This window comes from Dasypus novemcinctus, chromosome 16 (assembly GCF_030445035.2).
Source record: "Dasypus novemcinctus isolate mDasNov1 chromosome 16, mDasNov1.1.hap2, whole genome shotgun sequence".
Lineage (NCBI taxonomy): Eukaryota > Metazoa > Chordata > Mammalia > Cingulata > Dasypodidae > Dasypus > Dasypus novemcinctus.
The window spans coordinates 29,520,346-29,541,685 of NC_080688.1; the positions used below are offsets into that span (position 1 = coordinate 29,520,346).

Consider the following 21,340-nt stretch of genomic DNA (forward strand, 5'->3'; position numbering starts at 1 on the left):
GACGTGGCGACCTCGTGCTGTCTTCTGGTCTGGATTAGTCCCTCTCTCTTCTGCCCTTTCAGTTGCCACCACCCATCACTACTTGGCTTGAGCCCACATTGGTCTCTTCCTTCCCTGTTTTCTTCAGCTACTACTGGCTGGCGCAGTGGTCTCTCAACCTTATTGATCAAGATCCCCACTGATTAAAAAAAAACGTGTTATGCATGTGTATTTATAAACTATATAAATGTACTACCTTATGTTCATTGTCAATGCCCATTATAAAGCATCTGCAAAAATAGAAACTGAGAGAAGACCATTGATGGTTCTGATATTTCCACCCTTTGCCTCAAAAGAACAACTGGAGAGGCCTCAGGAACCCCAGTCCACAGGCCCTGCTGACCACTTACTTTGCTGCATCATCTTATACGTCAGCTTTTCTTGTTCAGATTGTCATGTGTCCCTACCAAATCTTTTTTTTCTTTAAGGAGGTACCGGGGATTGAACCTGGAACTTCCTACACACGAAGCAGGTGCTCAACCACTGAGCTACACCTGCTCTGCTCCCTACCTTATCTTTTTACAACACATTTTATATGCCCTTAAGCAGATGAACTCTGATTTCTATTTCTTTAGAATCCTCCCAGTGAGTAAAACAGAGGACCAGGTAATAGGTGCCCAATTTGCTATTTATAAAATCTCGCTGAAATTGCAGCCCTCAGCTGACACGTTAAGCCTTCAAGGCTGTGGGCTGTGGTTGGGTCATAGCTTCTGGCCATATTGTTAAACACGCTGAGAGTGCTTTGGGCTTGTAGAACTTCTAAGGAAAGCCAGACAGTCCATGTGTACAGTGTCATTTGGCCATTTCCTGTGAAACTGGTAGTTTCCAAATAATAGTCTGGCTTGCAGCCCAAAGGGAATAAACGATTCCACCAGGGCTTGGCAAGTTAAGAATGGTGTGACTTTTTTATTTCCTACCCACCTTCCCTGCCTGTCTTTGAACTCTGCTGAGATGTCCCCAGATTGCCTGGATGTCGGTGTCATTTCCTGAAGCACAAGCAAAATGAAAGGTGATACTGCGGCACCCTGACCAACATCTGACAAACAATGCAATGATTTAAAGTCCCTATTTCTCTCCAGTAAAAATCTCAGTCAATCCTTGTTCAGAATAATATCCTTGGTTGGAAGGAGTGGAGAATCCTATTACTAAGGTTTAGTTTGTTTCTTTGTTTTTACCTAAACATCATTTTCACATCTTTAAACCTGATCTTAGGTGATTAAAAACTCCTGAAACATGCCTCATTTCTTTCTGTTCTCCCTCCTCACGTTTTACACCTTTGTTAATTATCTGGGAGATGGAGAAAGTAGCACGTAAGTGAAATTTGCCAGTGCTGACAAAATGGATGGCTGCAAAGGGCTCAGAGAGGAAGGGGTATGGTAGGAAATAAAAAGCCATACCATTCTTAATAAATGACAAGGAACTGTCTAGCTGCTGCCTGGGAATGACTCATCAGAAACCTTAGCACCCTAAGTGACACATTCAAGGAGGCAAATGCAGGCAGGGAAGAGAAAACCCGTCTGCAACCCTGTTTTCCATTTTCCTTAGCGTAAAACGTCAGGAAGGCAGTGCCACGCTTCACTTTCAGGGGAAGTCCATGGATGCATCTACTGACCTCCTGGAGAAAGAACTTTACCAAGCAATATAGTGATTTTGCAGATGATTTTGGAAAACAGAGTCTGGCCGGGAAGGAGATGCTGGAGAACTGGTCTTGGAAATGACTGGGAATGGTAGGATTCTCCCCCTCGCATCCTCCAGGCTGCTGTCTTGCGAAGAGACCTCGAGCTGGCTGCGTCAGCAGCACCTGAGGAATAACAGAGGTGATGTCGGGGGGTTCAAACCCCAGTCGGGACCAAGGCGCGCAGCCAGGCTCCCCTGTCGCTGAGGCTTCTGGTGGTCTGAGGGGCACCAAGTGTTCAAGCCATCGCCATTTCAGCACTCTCATGACGGATCTTTACATCCTACTCTTCTTCCCTGTTATCCCTTACTAAGCAACTGCCATGTGGCAAGAACTATTCTCTCTCCTCCTTGCAGCCACCCGACAAAGCTGGTATTACAACAGCTATTCCCCGGATAGGAACGCAGTTTCAGAAGGATCAGGCAGCTTGCCCAGAGTCAAACAGCTAGTGAGTAATGGTGTGGGACTCCCACCCAGGGCAGCCTGACTTCTAAACGCAGCCTTCCCTGCTGCTTAGGCTACTGCTGGCCTGGAGTATTGAGCGACTGCTGGTTTGTACATGCTCACAAGTGCTAACGTCTCTACTCCCCCTGATCCCCCCACATGCTAACCCAGCCCCGTCAACCCCCAAACCCACCTCCACAAAACTTTCCTTAAAGTTTTGTCATTGCCATTACAGGCGATGAAATCTCAGGTAGCAGGCAAGCCCCACACGGTCCCATGCGGAATGAGGGTGCAAGGGAGACATTTTGGGGCCTGATTTTGATTGTATTTCAACACAGGGCTCCATTATCCACAAAGTCCATTCACTAAACTTTGACAGTGATAGAAACAAGAAGCTTAGTTTTATACGCATTTATTATCTGCTATTTTCGTACCAAATTTCTTGACAAGAGGACTAACTTTGTAAGCTGTAGGAGGTGGGAAAAAATAGACAATCTAACTAGAAGAAAAGTAGCTTAAGGGAAAAAATCTTCCTTTTTCATGTACCTTCCCCACCTACACTCCAAATCAAGCAGAATATTACCAAATAGCTTTTCCTAAAATATACCTTTGGATTTTGGGAAATAGTACTATTTTTAATATATAAAGGGTTAAAAATGAGGATTTATCCTAAGAGAGTGGTTCTCAAAGTGTGGTCCTGTAACCCCTGGGGTGGGAATGGGGTTCCTGAGCTGTTTTTAGGATCTGCAAGGTCAAAACTATTTTCACAAAAATACAAAGACACTATTGCCCTTTTTATTCTTATTCTCTCTTGAGTATACCATGGAGTTTTCCAGAAGCTGCACAACATAGTACAATGTCAATACTCCAGTGTTTTTAAATTTTCCCACTTTTACTTCCTAATACAGTAAATATTGATAGCTAGAGTCCACAGGAACAAAAGTTCTTTGGGGTCCCCAATAATTTTTAAGAGTATGAAAAGCTCAAGAAACCCCAAAGTCTCAGAACTCCTTGTTCATTTGAAATTAGTGTCTCACAAAACACCCTGAGATGAGGCAGCACTGTCGCGGTGGGCGGTGGTGGAGAAGGTAACAAGCAGAAAAGTAACATGAGTTCCAGCATTCCCATCCACCGCACGGAGGGAACCAGGCACACATCTAGCAAGTTCTCAGCACAAACAGGAGCAGACCAAGGGGATGGAAACCTAAGAGCAGCGTTCTAGTCGAGATTCGAGCACTCAGCCAGCGCTAACACTCAAGCAAGCAGGAGAGGATCCAGATGGGGAATTCAAGTACAACACTGGTCTCTGTACATGCCGAGTTTCCTGCCTGGGTTCTCTGGTGCTGGGTAAAGTACCTGGAGAGCAATCTAAGCCAACAGGTCGGGTTGGCGACACCTGTCAAAGCTCTTTGAAGAGGACAAAAAGGAAATCAGATAAATACTGTATTTGCCTAGCTCCGGTTTTTCTTGGCATTCAAATGACAGGTGGGGAGGGACGCTGGCTTTCAGAGAGGCCACCTGTTCAGTCTTTTGAGGTTGGTACTCCAAGACCAAGTAACTGAGTTCAGTCTCAAAGTTACTTCACTGCTGATCTTGTCAAAGCAGCGTGATTTGTTCTTCTGGGTGTAATCAAATAGAGCAACCCCACGTTTGGTGATTTTTGTTTGTACCCTAAGTTACAATTATCGCATAAAAGAAGAAGCAGTAGCAGAGATGTCCACTACTGATTCCTTTGGAACTTCGGAAAATTAAGAGAAGAATGAAATGTTCAGGTTTAAGGGTTCCGTTTGGAGACGTCCCCTAGTATTGACCAGTTATTTAAAACTGGCAGCTTTCTACAATGTGTCATACTTGTAAGAGCTGGAAAACTAAAAATCACTCTATGCCGTCTTTCCAGAAAATTTCAGAAGGCCCTTTATGTAGAATGAAATTTCAAGCATCCAGAAATTCCAGGCACTTCTGATTAGTTGTGTGTTCTCCTCAAGCCCTGCTGGACAGAAAAGGGCACCCAAAGAAAAGAAATCCTTTTTAGAATCTACCTTGCTGGTTAACTTTAAATGGTTCAAGGTGTAGCAACGGAAACCTACCCCAAGGAGTCTCTCCAAGGTAAGACAGGTAGAATGGGCCAAATGACATTGGCTATGGCTTGATCTTGACAAGTGGAAATCCATACTTGGGCAGTAAAATGACTATATAGCTGTACTTCGAACATGAAGATTATTTTAATCACTACGTGTGTAGGTGTTGTAAAAATGTTCAAATTATGTACTACAGACTTTTGCACCCTGGACTGCCCTCGTTTACTGGAGGAGCTATTTGCAAAACTAAACACTTTGTAAGCTTCCACGATCAGCTGCAACATTTGTGTGGCTGTTTGGACTGTTTGGACTCATTTCTAGATATCAATTTGCAGAGTCAGGATTCCAGCTCTAGAGCACTTGAGAAATACAATCGAAGAGTCCAGGCTATGGTTTTTAAAAATCTGAAAATGTACTTACTCAATGTGATGATTCTTACAACACTTACTAAGTGAAGAGAATCAGGTTACCAAGCAGTATATATAGTGATAACCAATTTTTATATTTTTTAAAAATATATACAAGCATAGCTAAGAACAGGAAGCTATAAACCAAGACGCTAACTAACACTAGTTAACTTTAGATAGGTAGGATTGTATTTTATCTTCTTCTTTTAATTACTCTACATTTTTGGTAATAATTACATATTGCTTTAGAAAAAAAGTTGTTGTTTTTTTAAAATTATTTTTAAGGAATCTTGGTTCACCCAAAGCAAAGAGAAAGAAAAAACAAAGAATCAGATTTCTTCACTAACTAAACAGAAACTAGAGGTCATTCAAAAGTAACTTTCACTTTCCAACTTCACACAATAAAAATGAAATCGCAAATAGCCCCAGTAGTTAAATGAAACTGTACTGTGGGATTTTACAAATCCATATGTCAGAAACTTAAAACATCAAATTTGATAATAGGATGCTCTGGGAATGAGGATGGTAAAGCCAAGGAAAGATATACAAGCTTATTTTAAATAAGAAATGAAATTTATCAAATAGCAAATAAAATGGCCTTTTAATATAAAATGGCTCCACAAATCTAAATTTAGTCTACTAAGGATAAATTAGCCAACAACTCAGGACATTAATTATGTTCCAATCTTCTAACCAAAATAGGTGTGGATTTGAATCACTAAAGTAAGGCATAATTTTACATATAATAGCCTTTTTAAAATGCAGCAAAGCAGGCATCTAACTCATACCCTGAGAGAAATGGAAAACAATACCTAGGCATTATCAAGCAGAGAGTATTTTTCTACATTGCTGTGTGTGAAGTCTAACACGCTTGTGTATATTTATATTTTTAGAAAACTGTCCATGATATGGTATACTGGTATTAAAAAAGAGTGATACGTCATTATTTTGCCTAATTCTAAGGTAAATAATTATACATACAAATCATGGCTTGGAGTATATTATTAGAAAAATCATTCCTAACATAACAGGCTACCTTAAAAATAATGTCACAATGGTTTTCTAATCTTTGGGAACTGCAAAATAATAAATATGTTGCAAAGATAGGCTGCTCATGAAATTCACTGAACTTAAAAAGAGGCGTTATGACCACATAGCGGTCATATTTGAACAGAGAAAAAATGTTGTCTGTCATTGTTCTCTCAATTCATGGAATCCATTTATTCATTTAAAGAGAAAAGAGAGACCAAAATTTTAGGTAACTAATATTACCTAGGCCATTATTTTCTGCCATCAGTCAAGAAGCAGGTAATTCTTTCACTGATTTTCTCCATGGCATTGTTCTTAATAAATACATTTTGATAATAATAAACCATTGTCTGAAACAAAACAAAATCTCTTCTCTCTTTATTATATTCCAGACCCTTCATTCACTTTTCCCAAAGAAGTGGCCAGTTCGGGATCTTGTGGGAGTCATCATTTTAGGCCCAGACTGTAAAGAAAAGGCAAAGAAAATTGTTGAAAATATCCATTTCGACTTATGAATTTATATATATTGCAGATCTGGTACTTTGGCTGTGTTTGTGATATCTTTCTCGACGAAAGGAAACTTGGGGTTCTTAATTATGTTAATGTGAGAAAGTTTATTTTCTCTATATTGTAGTACATGATTTAAATCAAAGAGTTAATCAAGGAGTTATCCAAAGTGAGTAGGAAATCTGTGGCCAAAGTAGTATGAATTAATTCATCCTCTCAACCAAATAATATTTATTGCAGGCCTGCTAAAATAAGAGCTCACATTAATTCTTTACCATGTGCCTGGAATTTAGCTCAGCACTTTATACCCATTAACTAAGTTAAGTCTTGCAATTTTCCAAGGACTCAGTCATTATCTCCATTTTACAGATGAGGCAATCCAAGGGAGTAGGACTTCAGTGGTCTCTTTCTGCTTAAGAGGAAGGTGACATACAGAGAAGTTAGGTAAACCTCCCCTTGTCAGAAAGATAGAGCTAGAATTCAGCCGGGGCAGTCTGGCTCCAGAGCTGGTGTGATGCCAGGCTGCTGCCCTTCCCTCCAAGCCAGGTCCCACCTGCTACCTGCTGTAGCCCAAGGGAGAACAAAGCCCGTTGAGGTCCTTGCCTTCATGGCATTTAGAGTCTGGTCACAAATTCACACAACTCGGTCAGTGCTGTGAAAGTCCTCTGGGGAGCGTAACGTAACTACAGTTATGGGGAGTCTAGTTCAAACTGAGAGGTGCAAGGAGGGTCAGGCAAGTGCTCTCAGGGAAAGCCTTAAGTTGGGCCTTGAGGGATAAATAAGCCTTAGCAAGGAGAAGGTAACAGGAAAAGATGGATCCAGCATGCGAGAAGACCTTGAGTTGGAAAAGAGCTCATGGCGATCGTGGAAGTTGAAGGGAGGCTGATGTGGCTGGAGCAAAGTGGGGGAGGGAGGGGTGGGCGTGGGTGGGAAGGAGATAAGGTTTCCAAGTGGGCAGGTGGCAAACCCGTATTGGATTACATTAAGCGTTTTTTAATTTTATCTGAGGTGAATGGAAAGTCATTGGGAAGTATGAAGCAAAGGTGTGATTCCCTGGCTGGTAGGTGGAGAATTTGCTGAAAGGCAGCAGGAGTCCAGGGCAGCTGGGAAATCCTGGGGCTGAAAGAGGCAGGCGCAGGCAGGGTGGATCTGATCGTAGATCTGACTGAACATGACCAGTCTCCAGGTGACTCAAGGTCCAACAGGATTCTTGGCTATGTGCACAGGTTTAAAAGTTGAAACACAGGCAGCGGTGTCCTTTTTCTTATAAAGTTTAAATTCTGGCTTTCTTTTAAAAATAGATACTGTCCTTTTTATTGATAAATGACATGTGAAGTACAATAACACTAACAAATTGGCTTAAAATCTAATGATTAGGGAATTCTCTGGAGCAAATTCAAAAGGGTCCCTTTTGAATTTGGAAACAACTCATGGTCTAGTTCCTTAGAGTTCTAAAGGCATACTTCACGTTCCAAGAATATCTGTGTGGTACCCATGCACAGACTCCAGCAAATCCCCGCTCAAGACATCTCAGGTCAGACCAATGTTTTCATCAGTTCTAGACCATGGAAATTATCCTACCACCTGGAAACAACTGGATCATGGCAAGTTAGAAATGCTCATAGAAGTGACTCGCCAGAAACAGACTGACAAAGTCAAAGGCCAAGTGGGTCAGATAATACAGCTCTGTCACTATTGACCGGTCATTTGCCTTGACCTGCACTCTTCCCAAACCTGTTTCATGAGAGTGTTCAAAAGCTACAGTAAAAGGGTAAGAATTCAACCCATGGAATATCCATTTTTGACCTACAAAATGTCTATTCAATCAAAAAGCCCTCATCTGGATGAGCAGTTCCTTTCCGCTTCTCCCATCAGCAAGACATCAGGGAAGCAGATGTGGCTCAACAGATAGAGCGTCCACCTACCATATAGGAGGTCCAAGGGTTCAATACCCAGGGCCTCCTGGCTCCTGTGGCCCACGTGCAGTGTTGCTGTACGCAAGGAGTGCCAGCCCACGCAGGGATGCCCCTGCGTAAGGGTGCTGCGCATGCAAGGAGTGGCCTCTGTGCAAGGAGAGCTGCCCTGTGTGAAACCACAGCCCACCCAGGAGTGGTGCCATACACACGGAGAGCTGATTCAGCAAGGTGACACAGATCCCCAAGGCCGCCTGATGAGAATACAAGAGAACCCAGAAGAGCACACAGCGAATGGACACAGGGAGCAGACAACGGCGGGAGATGGGCGAGAAGTAAGTAAAATAAATCTTTAAAAACAAAACAAAACATGACAACATCAGCTAAAGGAAACACAAGCCTGTGCTACCACAAATAAACTGAGAGGCCACAAGCCCAAAGGGAGTTCGTGAAAACAATCAAAGTGAGGGCCTAATGTGACATAATCCACTTCTTTTAGGTTTCTGGGGGTCCCACCATATAGATATGTATCTTGAAGGTCTCTGAGCAGCACAAGGGCAACTGCTGAGGAGGCCCCGGAGAGCTGGAACCCAGCTAATGGTTTTCCCTGGTACAAGACAGCTGTGTGTTTGTGGGGATTTGTTCTACTGGAAGGGGACCCTTTTTCCAATTTTCAGGAAAGGCAGTCCTTGGAATTAGCAGTACTCCAAAACCCCAAGTGCAGTAAAAGTCGTAGTCATCGTCCATTGCTTTAACAAAAATAGTGGCGAGGTATGCCAATGGAAACCAAGTTAATTGGCAAAAGTGGTTGCATTCTTTAAAAACTGGATTTTTGATACCAGTTTTCAGCTGACTGAAATATATTGAGTGATCTCCAGAGCAAAAATGAAAATTAAATAAATCTCAGTTAATGAAGATAAACATCACTAGCCATGTACAATATGTGGATCTTCTTGGCAAAGAATGTGGCTATATTTTTAACAGAAGAAAGGTAAAAAAACGGGTTGTTATATCCAGTCTAGTTATCAGCACTGGCTTAAGGTGATACAGATGTCAACGGTTGCGAACTTTAAATCAGTCTTATATTGTGCTTTGCAAAATTTGCCAAAGAATTCATTGTTCAGGTAATTAACTCCAGCTTATTGCCGAGTTTGCATCCTTTGCCCCAAATAGAAAATAACCTAAATCGTTTCGGTATCCTGGAGTGTTCTTTTCACAGGCTGGCATGCATCAAGCAAAGAACACGGAAACGACAAGTCCTAAATCTTTACAATGACTTTATGATATGCAGTTATGCGGAAGGTTTATTGATCAGTCGCTGCTGTTTGATATTTTGCTGCAAAGGGCAGAGCTTACTCTGGAACTTTCTGCTATCAGTGACTTGGCTAAATTTGTATTCATTATAACTTCCAGACTCTTTAAAAAAAATCTTTCTGAGGCTAATTCGTGACATGCTAAACCTAACACGGATTCGATCGTTTTGAATATTAGAGTAGAATTTCGCTTAAGGGAAAAACTGGTTAGTGCCGGCTGGTTGTGAAAACAAAACAACAACATATCTGGGCTTCACATCAAAAGTGTCTTGGGGGAGAGTGGATGTGACTCAAGAGGTTGAGCACCTGCTTCCCACATAGAAGTTCCCAGGTGTGGTCCCTGGTGCCTCCTAAAAAGTGAATAAGCAAACAAGCAAAACCAATGAAAAAATCTATTCAGGGAGCCCACATGGTTCAGTGATTGAGCTCTGGCTTCCCACATATGAGGTCCTGGACTTATTCCCCGGCCCTGGTACCTTAAAAAAAAAAAAAAAGTGTCTTGTGTGCTTAGGTAGCTCCATGGTTGAGCACCTGCCTCCCATGTACAAGGTCCCAGGTTCAATCCCTGATACTGCCTTTAAAAAAAAAAAAAAGATGCCATTAATAAACTTCTGCCATGATTCAATACAGGTAGGTTGAGGAAAAGGAGGGTGACCGTGTTAGATGGTTAGGCCTCTACGACAAATAGCACACCATGGGTTGTCTTAAGCACCCAGCATTTAGTGTCTCACAGTCTAGGAGTCCACACTCAAGGCATCAGGAAGGCTGTGCCTTCTTCTAGGACTCTGTGGCCTCCTAGAGTTGACGGGCCACAATCCTCGGGCTTCTGTGGCCCTTGTCTCTGCCTTCCTTCTCTCTCCTTGTGTCTACTCTTCCGGTCCCTGCTGACTCTGGCTTTTATAAGGCCTCCAGTAACACAAGTTAAGGCCACCTTGATTCAGCAGGGTCATGCCCTATAAAAATAGCACCTTCAGAAGGTCCTATTTATGTTGGGTTCACGCCTTGGGAATTCGGGTTATGATTAAGGTCATGCCTTTTGTTGGGGTGCATAATTCAACCTACCACAAAGCCCTTTCACCAAATTATTTCATTTAATCCAACCTAGTCTACAAGATACTCAAAGCCAGGTTGAGGCCAAGAGCACACTGCTAGTAAAGAAAGAGCACTGGAGCAGAACTTGGAAGCCTTTTCAAGAAATCATAACTTCCTATGACTTTTTTGCCTAACATTTTGAAACTTCCAGCAGCAGAAAAGTAGCTTTAGGAAGACAAGATTTATGCTGCGATAGGGCATCTCCTCACCGTGCATCAGAAAGCAGAGGATGCCAGTGATGAGTTTTCCCAGCCATTGCGTTAGTAGTGATGACTCCTTCGAGAAAACATGGAAAGGTCTTCTTTTAAAAAGAAGCTTAATGCATAAACCAGAGAGCTGTTTTTGCAGAATCCAAAATTAATTTTGAAGGTTACATACTAATGAGATAAATTTAAGAGAAAGGAGCCTCTTTCCATCCATCTTATCATCCCATTAAGGAGGCGTTGAAAGCCTTTTAACGTTAGAATACGTAAAATTTTATCAGTGCTATATCTTTCACTCAGTTCACCAAGCCTTGCCTGAATTGGTTGAACTATTTATCTGGATACATTGTGGAAATTTATGGAGAGCAAAAACTCTTTTTTTTGCCCTTCCAAATGTAAATCACTACATTTTATGAGTTGTCTCCAAGCATAGTCATTAAATAATCGTAGGACCGGCCTCAGTGAAACTTGCTTTCTAAACAGTTCTCAAATGTGCCCTGAGAGTCTTCTAAAGTATGCAGAATAAGATACATTATAATTTTGATGACTAATCAATGCTGAAAATTTATCCAGTGTGTATGAGGTCCCATATCATATTGCATAAATATTTTCCAAGGAGTCTTGGCTTATAAAGACCAAAGTTGGACACAGGCTTTCAATAAAGCCAGAAAGGACTGTGTTTCCCTTGTGAGCTGAGTGGCCACCTTAAAACAACTAGATTTGAAGTATTATGAGCCTCTTTCAGTTCTTCCTGCTCCCAGAGACTTCTGTTTTCCCAAAAATCAAGTACATCTAAAATTCTCTTTAACAGAATATCTGACTTTAAGGAATATGTGTGGAAATAATTTTAGAACTTTTCATTTTAATGCCTGGTGGTATATAATCCAGTCATTTAGTCCAATAAATGGTCAATTGATGCCTAGCAACACCATGTCCAGATCACATATTTTACTTCATATTTACCAAACACATATTCTTTTCCATTTTTGATAACCATTGGCTGTGTTCTGCCTTTAATGTACATAGGATTCCTTGCTATGAAGTCTTTCAAGTAAACACCATTTGGCTTCAATCTCTCAAATCACACTGGCAACCACTTACCATGTGGGTGTATCTCTAGTTAGTCATCAATGTATTTATGTGTTTTTGTACTTCCATCCTTACATTTAACAAATATTTATTGAAGGACTATGGTAGGCCAGATTCCTCTAGGGCACTAGGGATTTAGCAGTAAATGAAACAGACTAAAGCCCCCTTTTGGTAGAGTTTATATTCAAGACAGAGGGAGGGAAGGAGGCAGACAGTAAAGAAAACAAAGACATTATAGAGTATGCTAGATCATAATACATGCTGTATAGAAAAATAAAGCAGGTGACCTTGAAAGAGGGGGTTGCAATTTTAAATATGGTGCCCAGAGCAGGCTTTTCTGAAAAGCACATCTTTGAGCAAAGACTTAGAGATGGCGAGGAAGGGCATGAAGAGAAGATGGGGGTGGGGTGGTGGGAAGAGAGTTCTAGGTAGAAGGAATAGCATGTCCAAAGCACCGAGACCACAGTGAGCCTGGAGCTGAGGCCCAGGTGGAATGTTGAAGAGATAAGATCAAAGAGGCGTTGGGACAAAAGAGGAGATCTGTTAGGATTTGAATGTTTTTATCTTGAGAAGGTGGAAGCCACTGACTGGGGAGAGAAGTGAAATCATAGTACTTCAATTTTGAAAGTATTTAGGCTGCTGGGATGACAATAGTTTTTCGGGGGCCCCTTAGAGGACTATTATGACAATAGTCAAGAGATGATGGGTTGACCAAATCATGGGAAGCAATGGTGGGCAAGGGTTGAAATTATGGACCTATGTGATGGCAGAGCAATGAGAATTTGCTACAGATCGAGTATGGGATGTGAGAGAAAGAGTGTTATCAACTTCAGAGTTTTGACCTGAGCACACACAAGGATGGAAAAGGCCTTTCACTGAGGCAGTGTGGTGGGGGCTGAGGAGACAGCAGCAGGAATAGAGACAGAAGAGGTTGGATGTGGAAGAGGCTGGAACGGAGCTGGGACCTATAAGGCCCTGGGAAGCAGCACCCGGAACATACCTGAGGGGAAGACTGATGTGGTGGGAAGATGGATTACACCAGGCAAGACTGAACAAACAGGTAAATATATTAGGATAACGGAAATTGGGCATCTCCCTGTTGGAGGAGAGATTTACAAATACAGAAAGGGGGAAGGCTAGAAAGAACACTGAGGTGCTGGCTTAGAGCTAGGGGTATTGGTGTGAACTCATGATGTAGCCATAGAGATAAAGGTAGAAATGGAGATAAGATAGATATCAACTTCTAAATATTATATGGATATGGATTTATAGATAGATGCTATAGATTTATAGATAGGAACATGCATAAAGAAATAGACACAACTCTGTGTGTGTTTGTGAACATTTGTCATGTATTTCCTAGCTCTGTCCCCGGAGAGAGCCCAATGGTTATGACACCCCCGGAACCATGAGAAGATTGAGTGCCCGGATCTCATTTCCAAAACCATTCTCCACTCCAAGGAACCAGGGCTCTTTGGAAAGCTGGCAGATTCCAGGAGTGGGGCAGGGAAGGTGCAATAAGAGCCTGGTACATCTCAATGTGCCAGAAAATAGGAATGTGCTCCAAGATTCATGGGTTCATGCAGAGGGACGTAGAAGCCATCCTGAAGCGATGCCCAGTGGCCAAATTGGAGACAATGTGAACATTAAGATAAATAAGGAAAGGAAGAGAATACAGCTCTTTGAATGGAATGGGAATTCAAGAGTCTATGCTGACATAAATAAAGGTGGGGGTGGAAGAGATATTCACAGAAAGCTAATACAGTAGTCGAGACAAATGTAAAAAGAATGACGTAGGGAAGCAGACTTGGCCCAGTGGTTAGGGCATCTGTCTACCACATGGGAGGTCCGCGGTTCAAACCCCAGGCCTCCTTGACCTGTGTGGAGCTGGCCCATGCGCAGTGCTGCTGCGCGCAAGGAGTGTCCTGCCACAAAGGGTTTTCCCCATGTAGGGGAGCCCCACGCGCAAGGGGTACACCCCGTAAGGAGAGCCGCCTAATGCAGAAGAAAGTTCAGCCTGCCCAGGAATGGTGCCGCACACACGGAGAGCTAACACAGCAAGATGACGCAACAAAAAGAAACACAGATTCCCCTGCCGCTGACAACAACAGAAGCGGACAAAGAAGACGATGCAGCAAATAGACACAGAGAACAGACAACCAGGGTGGGGTGGGGTGGGGTGGGGTGGAAGGTGAGAGAAATACATAAAATAAATAAATCTTTAAAAAAGAAAGTTTCCCTATTTTAAAAAAATAAAAAATAAAAAAATAAAACCAATAACAATTTCCATTAAAAAAAAAAAAGAATGATATAAATGAAAAATTGCAACTTGACAAACATCGTTGGTGATGGTTGATTTAGACAGGAGTCTTCAGTATCTACCAAGACTGGTGGGTGGAAGGAGCAACGAGGATAAGAGTGGTGGTGCAGCCTCGAGGTACATTCCTACAAAATCCTCACTGACCATAAAGGGGGAGCAGGTGCCTTTGTAGTGGAGAAGCCCAGCACCCACCAAACTGACCAGGGGACCAAGGCTGTCGCACATTGTGGGCCTTGCGGTGTGATGCCTCTCCAGAGCCCACCATCACTTCATTGACATTCCTGGCAAGCAGGCATGGCTTGAGTAAGACGTGAAGAATCATCAGATGGCTCCAGTTGAAGGACATCCTACAGAATGAAAGGCATACACTTTTGAAAGCTGCCAATGTCATGAAAGACAGGGAAAGACTGAAGAACTGCAGCAGATTAAAGAATAAAGGGGCAGGACAGCTAAATTCAATGGGTCATCCTGGCTTTGATCAAGGACCAGAAAGGAAGAGACATTGTTAGGGAGAGTTGGTGACATGAGAATGGGGACTATGGAAGTCCTCTCAGTATTGCCTTAGGCTGTTGTAGGGAAGAATTCTCTAAGAATATTCCTTACCCTGGAGCATTTAAGGGTGTTGGGGCATTGTGTCTGCAGTTGCTCTTCAACAGTTCAGAAAAAGAATATTTATGAGTGTATATCTGTCTACCCACCTACCTACCTCTTCAAAGAGGAGGGAGGAGGAAGAGAAATCAAACGTGGAACAATAACTGGGAAACCTAGAAGAGAAGGATAGAGGAGTTCTTTGTATCATTTTTCCATATGTTTTAAATTTGAAATTATTTCAAAATAAATTATTAAAAAGAGACTTCATTGACCATTTAGTCTAATCCTATCCTTTTACAGAAAGGGAAGTACTGAATGACTAAAACAGGACACTGCCCCCCAAGGTCTTAGCAAAGTAGAAACATGTGAAGCAGATTCATGGGTTTTTGTCACCAGGCAACTCAATGGGTATCAAGAGTGTAACTGACCACTCAAAACATGTATAAAAGTGCAAATTGCACTAACGGAAGCACAACATGTTGAACAATGGCGTTTTGCTGGAAAGTCTACGCTGGAGCATGTGTTCACATTTTAAGGAGGTCAAAGGCAATTCAGAGGGTAAGAGATGGTGAAAGACTGTGAAATCAAGTCACGTGAAGCAAGGCTGTAGGAGCCGGGCTTGTTTAGCCTGGACAAGCTAAGTCACACAGGGGATCTGTTAGTTGTCTTTCTTGTGAAAGAGGGTTTAGACATTTGTATGACCACAATGGACAGAAATAGGACAAACCTGTGAAACTTGTAGTGAGACACTCTTTTTTTTTTTTTAATTTTTTTATTGACTTTGTAATAATATTACATTAAAAAAATATATATATGAGGTCCCATTGAACCCTGTGAGACACTCTTCACCTTCAAGCAAGGAAGGTAGAATGGACTCATCTGGGGCAGGGAGGTAGATTCACCTCACAGGGTGTGTCTAAGCCACAGTAGCACCGGCACTCAATAGAAATATTCTACCAGTAACAAATATCAGAAGGATTAGGTGACCTTAAAGCCCTGTTTAAACTGTGTTTACAATAATAGCTACAATTTATTGATTGCTTCATATATGCTGGGCATTGTACCAAGCACTGCAGATGCATTCTCTTGGTTAACGCTCACTATAGCTCTGTCAGGTCCATGACTTTAGCTTCTTCCACAGGTGAGGAATATGTCCCACGTACAAATCACACACAGAAGTGTTGGAGGCGGGACTCAGTCCTGTGTTGCTGACCCCAAAAGCCACTCCAGGACTCTTAGCTTCTGAACTCAAGTGCCTCTGCATCCCAGCAATCCTCTTTTGTCTCCTCCTTTGGAATCTGGAGCCATCCAGGGCTCCACGCAGTATCCACTGATTTCCCCCACTGTCAGACGACTCGTCATTTTTCCCATCCAATTTATTTTCCTCCTCTCTCCCACGAAATGCTTTCTCATTCACTGGAGTCCTTAAGCTCCTTCCATTAGTGTTAAGAAAATTTATTTTCCTGAGGAAGAATTTTTCATCACTTCTATGCAAAGAACAGTGCTTCTAGAGAGAAACCCACATTGTCCAGTTGTTTGTACCTCACCTGGCTGTCACACATCAGGTGTGACTCTGGGTTGACGAGGAAGGCTGTCTCCTCCCTCCCGGTTTTCATCAGGTACCCCTACAGTTACTGAGTCAACCTGCACTCAAACCTGAGCAAGCCTCACCTTTATTCCACACATTGTTTCACCCGTTTCAGAGTCAAAGCACAATTCATTAAGCAATAACACCTGAGGTATTAAAATATCTCTTGTGAATGCTTTGCCACCGAACTCTTAGCCAAGTCTTGAGTTTTGAGCAGAAGGATGAGGAGTAGTTTACCTCCCCAGAGAGCAATTAAAGTAAGCATTGGCTACAGGGGGGGAAAGCTTGCAATTATTTCCCAAAGTGATTTCGAGGTATTAGGATCTTATGAAACAAAACATTTGCCTTAAAATATAGGGAACCCTCATAAAGTTGAATATAGAATTACCATATGACTTGGCAATACCACTTCTTGATATATACCCCCAAAGAACTGAACTCAAACACATATCTGTATGCCAATATTTACAGCAGCATTATTCACAATAGCCAAAAGGTGGCAAGGACCCAAGTGTTTGTTAACAGATGAACGGATAAACAAAATGTGATATATACACTCAACGGAATATTATTCATCCATAAAAAGGCATGAAGTTTGAAGACATATGACAACATAGATGAAACTTGAAGACATCATGTTGAGTGAAACAAGCCAGACACAGAAAAGACAAATATTGTATGATCTCACACATATGAAATACCTAAAAGAAGCAAATTTCACAGGGATAGATAGTAAATTACAAGTTACCAAGGTCTAGGGTGTGGTGGTGGGGGAAACAGCTGTCAATGTTTAATGAGTACAAAGTTTCTATCTGAAGTGATGAACAAGTTGGGGTAATGGATGTTGGTGGTGGTAGCAGAGAATATAATTAATACCCCTGATTTGTAAAACTTGAAAGTAGATAAAATGGGAAATCCTGAGCTTATATATGTTATTACAATGAAAAATCCAACAGCAACAACAAAAACGACAGGAAACTTGCTATTTGGCAACATTCCAGGCTATCAGCAAGTCTGCAGGGAGCAACTCCTTGGTTGGTGCCACTGTCCCCAGAATGCTTTACGAAGAGCCACCTTCAGACTTCCTTTAGTAAAGTCTGCTTCCCTCCTCACTTGCAGAGGAGTCTACAAAACACAGCGGGACATGCACGTGTGTGTGCACTGTCAAGTTACACTTACAAGCGCCACACCTGCAGTCTCAGAACCTGGCATTTCCCTAATGGCCTATGAAATGTGTTATTTGGGCAGTTAATTTTTAAGTGTTACTAAACTAATAGGTACTTGGCAATGAACCTCGTTGATACACACCCAGGGGTCAGACATTTCTGAAGGATTGGATAGCTTTCCAGACTTGTGCTTTTCGGATTTTTATGGCCTTTCTCCTCCGGAGGGCTATACCAAATTAGTTTTCTGGAAGCACGACTTTGAGCTACCAAGACAAAGCATGAGAGAAGTGCGAACCAATACCCTGGGCAGGTTATGTGAACTCCTGCCCTGCTCTTTAGCGTGCATGTGAAAGCGAAAGGAAAGATAACTTCCCATTGTTGAGTTGTAAGGCCAAAGAGTTGCACAAAGCACAGGCCTAGTCTATGCACCGCCTGCGTTGACACCGCCAGGCCCCGGATTCCAGCAAGCGTGGGGCGAGCCCCGCCCTCAGGCCTGCAGGTCCAGTGCGCACCAGCGGTGGGAGTTCAGCAGGTGCTGGAACCCCAGGCCCCTCCCAGGCAGCAGCACAGGCTGGGGGAGAACGGCCGGGAGAGGTCAGAACTTCTCTTCACCTTTTAGCGCTGCTGGTGAAGTGGGGAAGGAAGCTTAAACCCAAACACCACCCAGACCACTTTCGGGCCCACACTACACCCCTGGACTCTTGGCTGCTGTGACTTCAACTCTCTCCAGAGAGTGCAGAAATTTAATCCCAGGGAAAGGAGCCTTGTTACCCGGTTCCCTTAAGGGACACGTAGGACTGTTACTATGTTCTCTCCTTCCTCCAGTCACCAATTCACAGCACTGTATGTGCGTGCGCCTGTGCGCGTGTCTTCGCTGCTTGCAAAGAACGGGGGCTCCTAGACCCCGCTGCATGGAAGCCCCGGGAGGCCTGCAAGCAGCTCTCGCTGCCCCGGCACTGCGCGCGGAAGGCGGATCCGGGCGGGGCTGCCGGGCGCCGCCGCAGCCAACAGGCAGAGGGGGGCGGGCCGGGGCGGGGCGGCGCGGGCTGTCACTGGCGCCCGACTCGCGCTGCAGGTGGGAACTTGGAGGTGCCGCCGCCGCCGCCGGAGGAGCCCGGGTCCGGCGGCCCCTTACAGCCTCCGGCAGTCCTCTCCTGCCGCAGAGCCCGAGATTGGACCCGGGAGAAGCCGAAGGGAAGAACCGTTGTCCCGGGCCCTGTTGGCAGTCCTGCCCTTGCGCTACTTTGTTTCTTCGGGAAAGGTTGTACCAGAGGGCCGGGAACGCGCTCCAGGAGGCGCGAGAAAGGAAGGCGCCCGGCCACTCAGGTGAGCTCCTCTCCTTCCCAGGGTCTCATCCCTCCGCGCAGGCCGGGCGCGGCGGTCGCCCTGGGCAGAGGCAGGGACGCAGGCGCCTGCCCTTGGTTCGAGGTCGTCGGGGGACAGAACTGGGAAGGGGTGAGGCGGGCGCGGCCAGGGACTGGCGCCCCGAGAAGGGACGGGAGAGGAGGTGGTGTCGAGGTGGCCGCAGGGCGCGCGCGCCCTTGGTGGCTGCTGGACAGGTTCGCCGCGGTGCGCGCCGTGGGGGAGCCGCCGCGGGAACCCGGCGCTGCGCCTCTCCGCGAACCCCCCGGGCCGGCAAGGCGAGCGCTGAGAGCTTCGCCGAAGGACGTCATCCCTCTCCCCGCAGCTCTTCCTCCGCCCCACCCGCCTCCACCCTTCGCGCCCGTGGCTAGGCTGATTCGGAGAGGTCGGTGCATTTTGCAGATGCGCGGAGGACTGCTGCTCCCACAACCCGTCCGCCGGGCGCCGGACTGGGCACGCTCGGGTCCCGGCCCCGGCTCTGCCGCCTAGTTTGCGCGCTGGAGGCGAGGCAGCTCGCGGCTTCTGTGCGCCTTCCGCGGCGCGCACTGGCTGGAGGGGCGCAGGGGCTCGCTCTCTAGTGATCCCCCTGTTCTCCCTCCTCGCCCCCTCAGCCCCCACCGGTGGCCGACGGTGCGGCATCTCAGAAGGCAGCCTTTGCTGGCTCTGGAGGATCGAGGGGCGCGGGGTTCCTAGGCTGGTGCGAGCCTTGGAGTAGAGGCGAGCCTCCGCCTCCCTCTCTGCATCTCAGCCCGCCTTGAAGCGCACTGTGTCTCTGACCTCGGCGTTCCGGCCCGCGGTGCGGGGGCGCTGCCGGGAGCGAGCGCGTGTGTCCGTGCGGGGGTGTGGGTGTGCGTGTTGTGATTTTCGGGAGGCCGAGGCGCACGATCCGCTTCCCCTGCCCCTAGCCACCAGCGCTGCGCAGCGGCATCCCAGCAACTCCGGCCCTGCTGGCTCCTCTCCTGCGCGCTCCGGCGCCAAAGCCCCTCCACAGAGCGCGTCCCAGAATAAAATAACCTGGCTCTGTGTGTGTGTGTGTGTGTGTGTGTGTGTGTGTGTGTGCACAGTGGGTGATCGAGACTTCCCCCGACGCAAATGCGGCGGGATTTCAAAATCCGTGGGAGCGCCCCTCGCTGGGCATTTCCTCTTTCCTCCGCTCGCCATGTAGTGGCCTCGGAGGGAGGCTGGTGGAGGCAGCCTGTTAACCAGAGGCCGGCGGCGTACAGTTCGGGACGCCGAAGTTGGGGCTGCAGAGCCTCCCAAGTCCCTTTTGCGCTGTCTACCTACGAAGCGGAGGAGCCGGGAGCTGGCGGTGTGGCCCGAGTTCCAGGGCTCGGCCCGAGGGGGCGCGCCGCGCGGGGGCCGGGGCGCGCCAGGGACCCGAGCTGCGGGACCCGGCGCGCCCGGGTAGAGTGTCAGGCGCCGCAGCTGGCTCTGGGGGTCGAGTCCCGCGGGAAGTTGAGGCCTGGGTGGGCACAGTCGCGGGGGGCGCCGCCTGGCCCTTCCTGAGCGCGGCGGCTGCGGGTCTGGACGCGGCAGCCCAGCCCGGGCTCGGGATCCGCTTGCCCCGCCGACCGCCGCTTTCGCTTTTGCTTCTGCAGAAGTGAAGCGGCAGCTGGAGCTGGCGCGAGGCCTCTGCACGGGGAAAGCCGGGGGTCTGGCGCGAAATCCTCTCCCGAGGGAGAGGCGGGGTTCCAGCAGAGACGCAGAAAGTGGAAACTCCGGGTGCGCAGGTAGCTCAGTCGCGGGAGGCGGGGTGAGCGTCAAGGATCCCCGAGGCAAAGCTAAACGAATGCGGGGTCCTCCTGCTCCCGGCCCTGAGCACCGCTCTTCCCAGGGAACCGGCTGTTGGAAGTCCCAATCCTCAAGACTCATCACCAACTCTTGTGTAATTCCCATCGAAATGCATTGGCTCAAGACCGGGTCGGCAGAATCCACGACATGAACCAAAGTAGAACGACTATAAATCCCAAATCTAATTTCGGTTTAAATCCAAATTCCATTTGATTAGAAATAGATTGTAATCTGGGAGAGCAGCGTCTGGGTGGGGTCCCCTATAGTTACATGTCTCATAGTGGCAGTTACTCAAGGGCCAGGCAAAATTTGCGTGCCCCAAAGTGGAATTGTGCTCAGTGAGGGTGGGAGCTGGGAGTGGGGATGCACGTATCTTTACACGTAATTTAGAACAGGGAAAGCTTCAAGTTGAGATGGTTTTGAAATGACCTTGCAGGCCTCTTCATTCCCTTATCTGTCCTTGGTGGGTCAATTACAGTTCAGACACAAGTGACGTCAGGGGTTAAAGATTCTCTCTTGGAACCTTAGTTTCCAAAAAGGACTTTCCTATAGGCTTCTTAGAACATGTAGCAACCTTGGGAAAGCATTCTCTGTTCTGAGGAGCAAGCACATTTTCATCCGGTCAAACTGACATTTTATACCTAGACTATGAACCTCTCAGTCTCAGTAATAATTCCTTCTCTAGAATGTGAACTCTTGCTGGCAGGGCTTCTCTTGTCTTTCTTATCCTTTC

General features: G+C 45.7%; 1 protein-coding gene across 18 annotated transcripts in view; it reads left to right on the plus strand.

Moving 5' to 3' along the window:
• The first annotated feature begins 18,473 nt into the window (after nucleotides 1-18,473).
• Nucleotides 18,474-21,340, plus strand: part of EPB41L3 (erythrocyte membrane protein band 4.1 like 3) — a 259,261-nt gene continuing 256,394 nt past the window's right edge. For 9 of the 18 annotated variants that reach the window (XM_058277433.2, XM_071208467.1, XM_071208470.1 and 6 more), the window contains exon 1: nucleotides 18,512-18,780. The gene's annotated coding sequence lies outside the window, so the exon portion shown is untranslated. Of the gene's footprint in view, nucleotides 18,781-21,340 lie in introns of all 18 variants that reach the window. The other 9 variants (XM_058277426.1, XM_058277428.1, XM_071208469.1 and 6 more) reach the window with 6 other exon arrangements.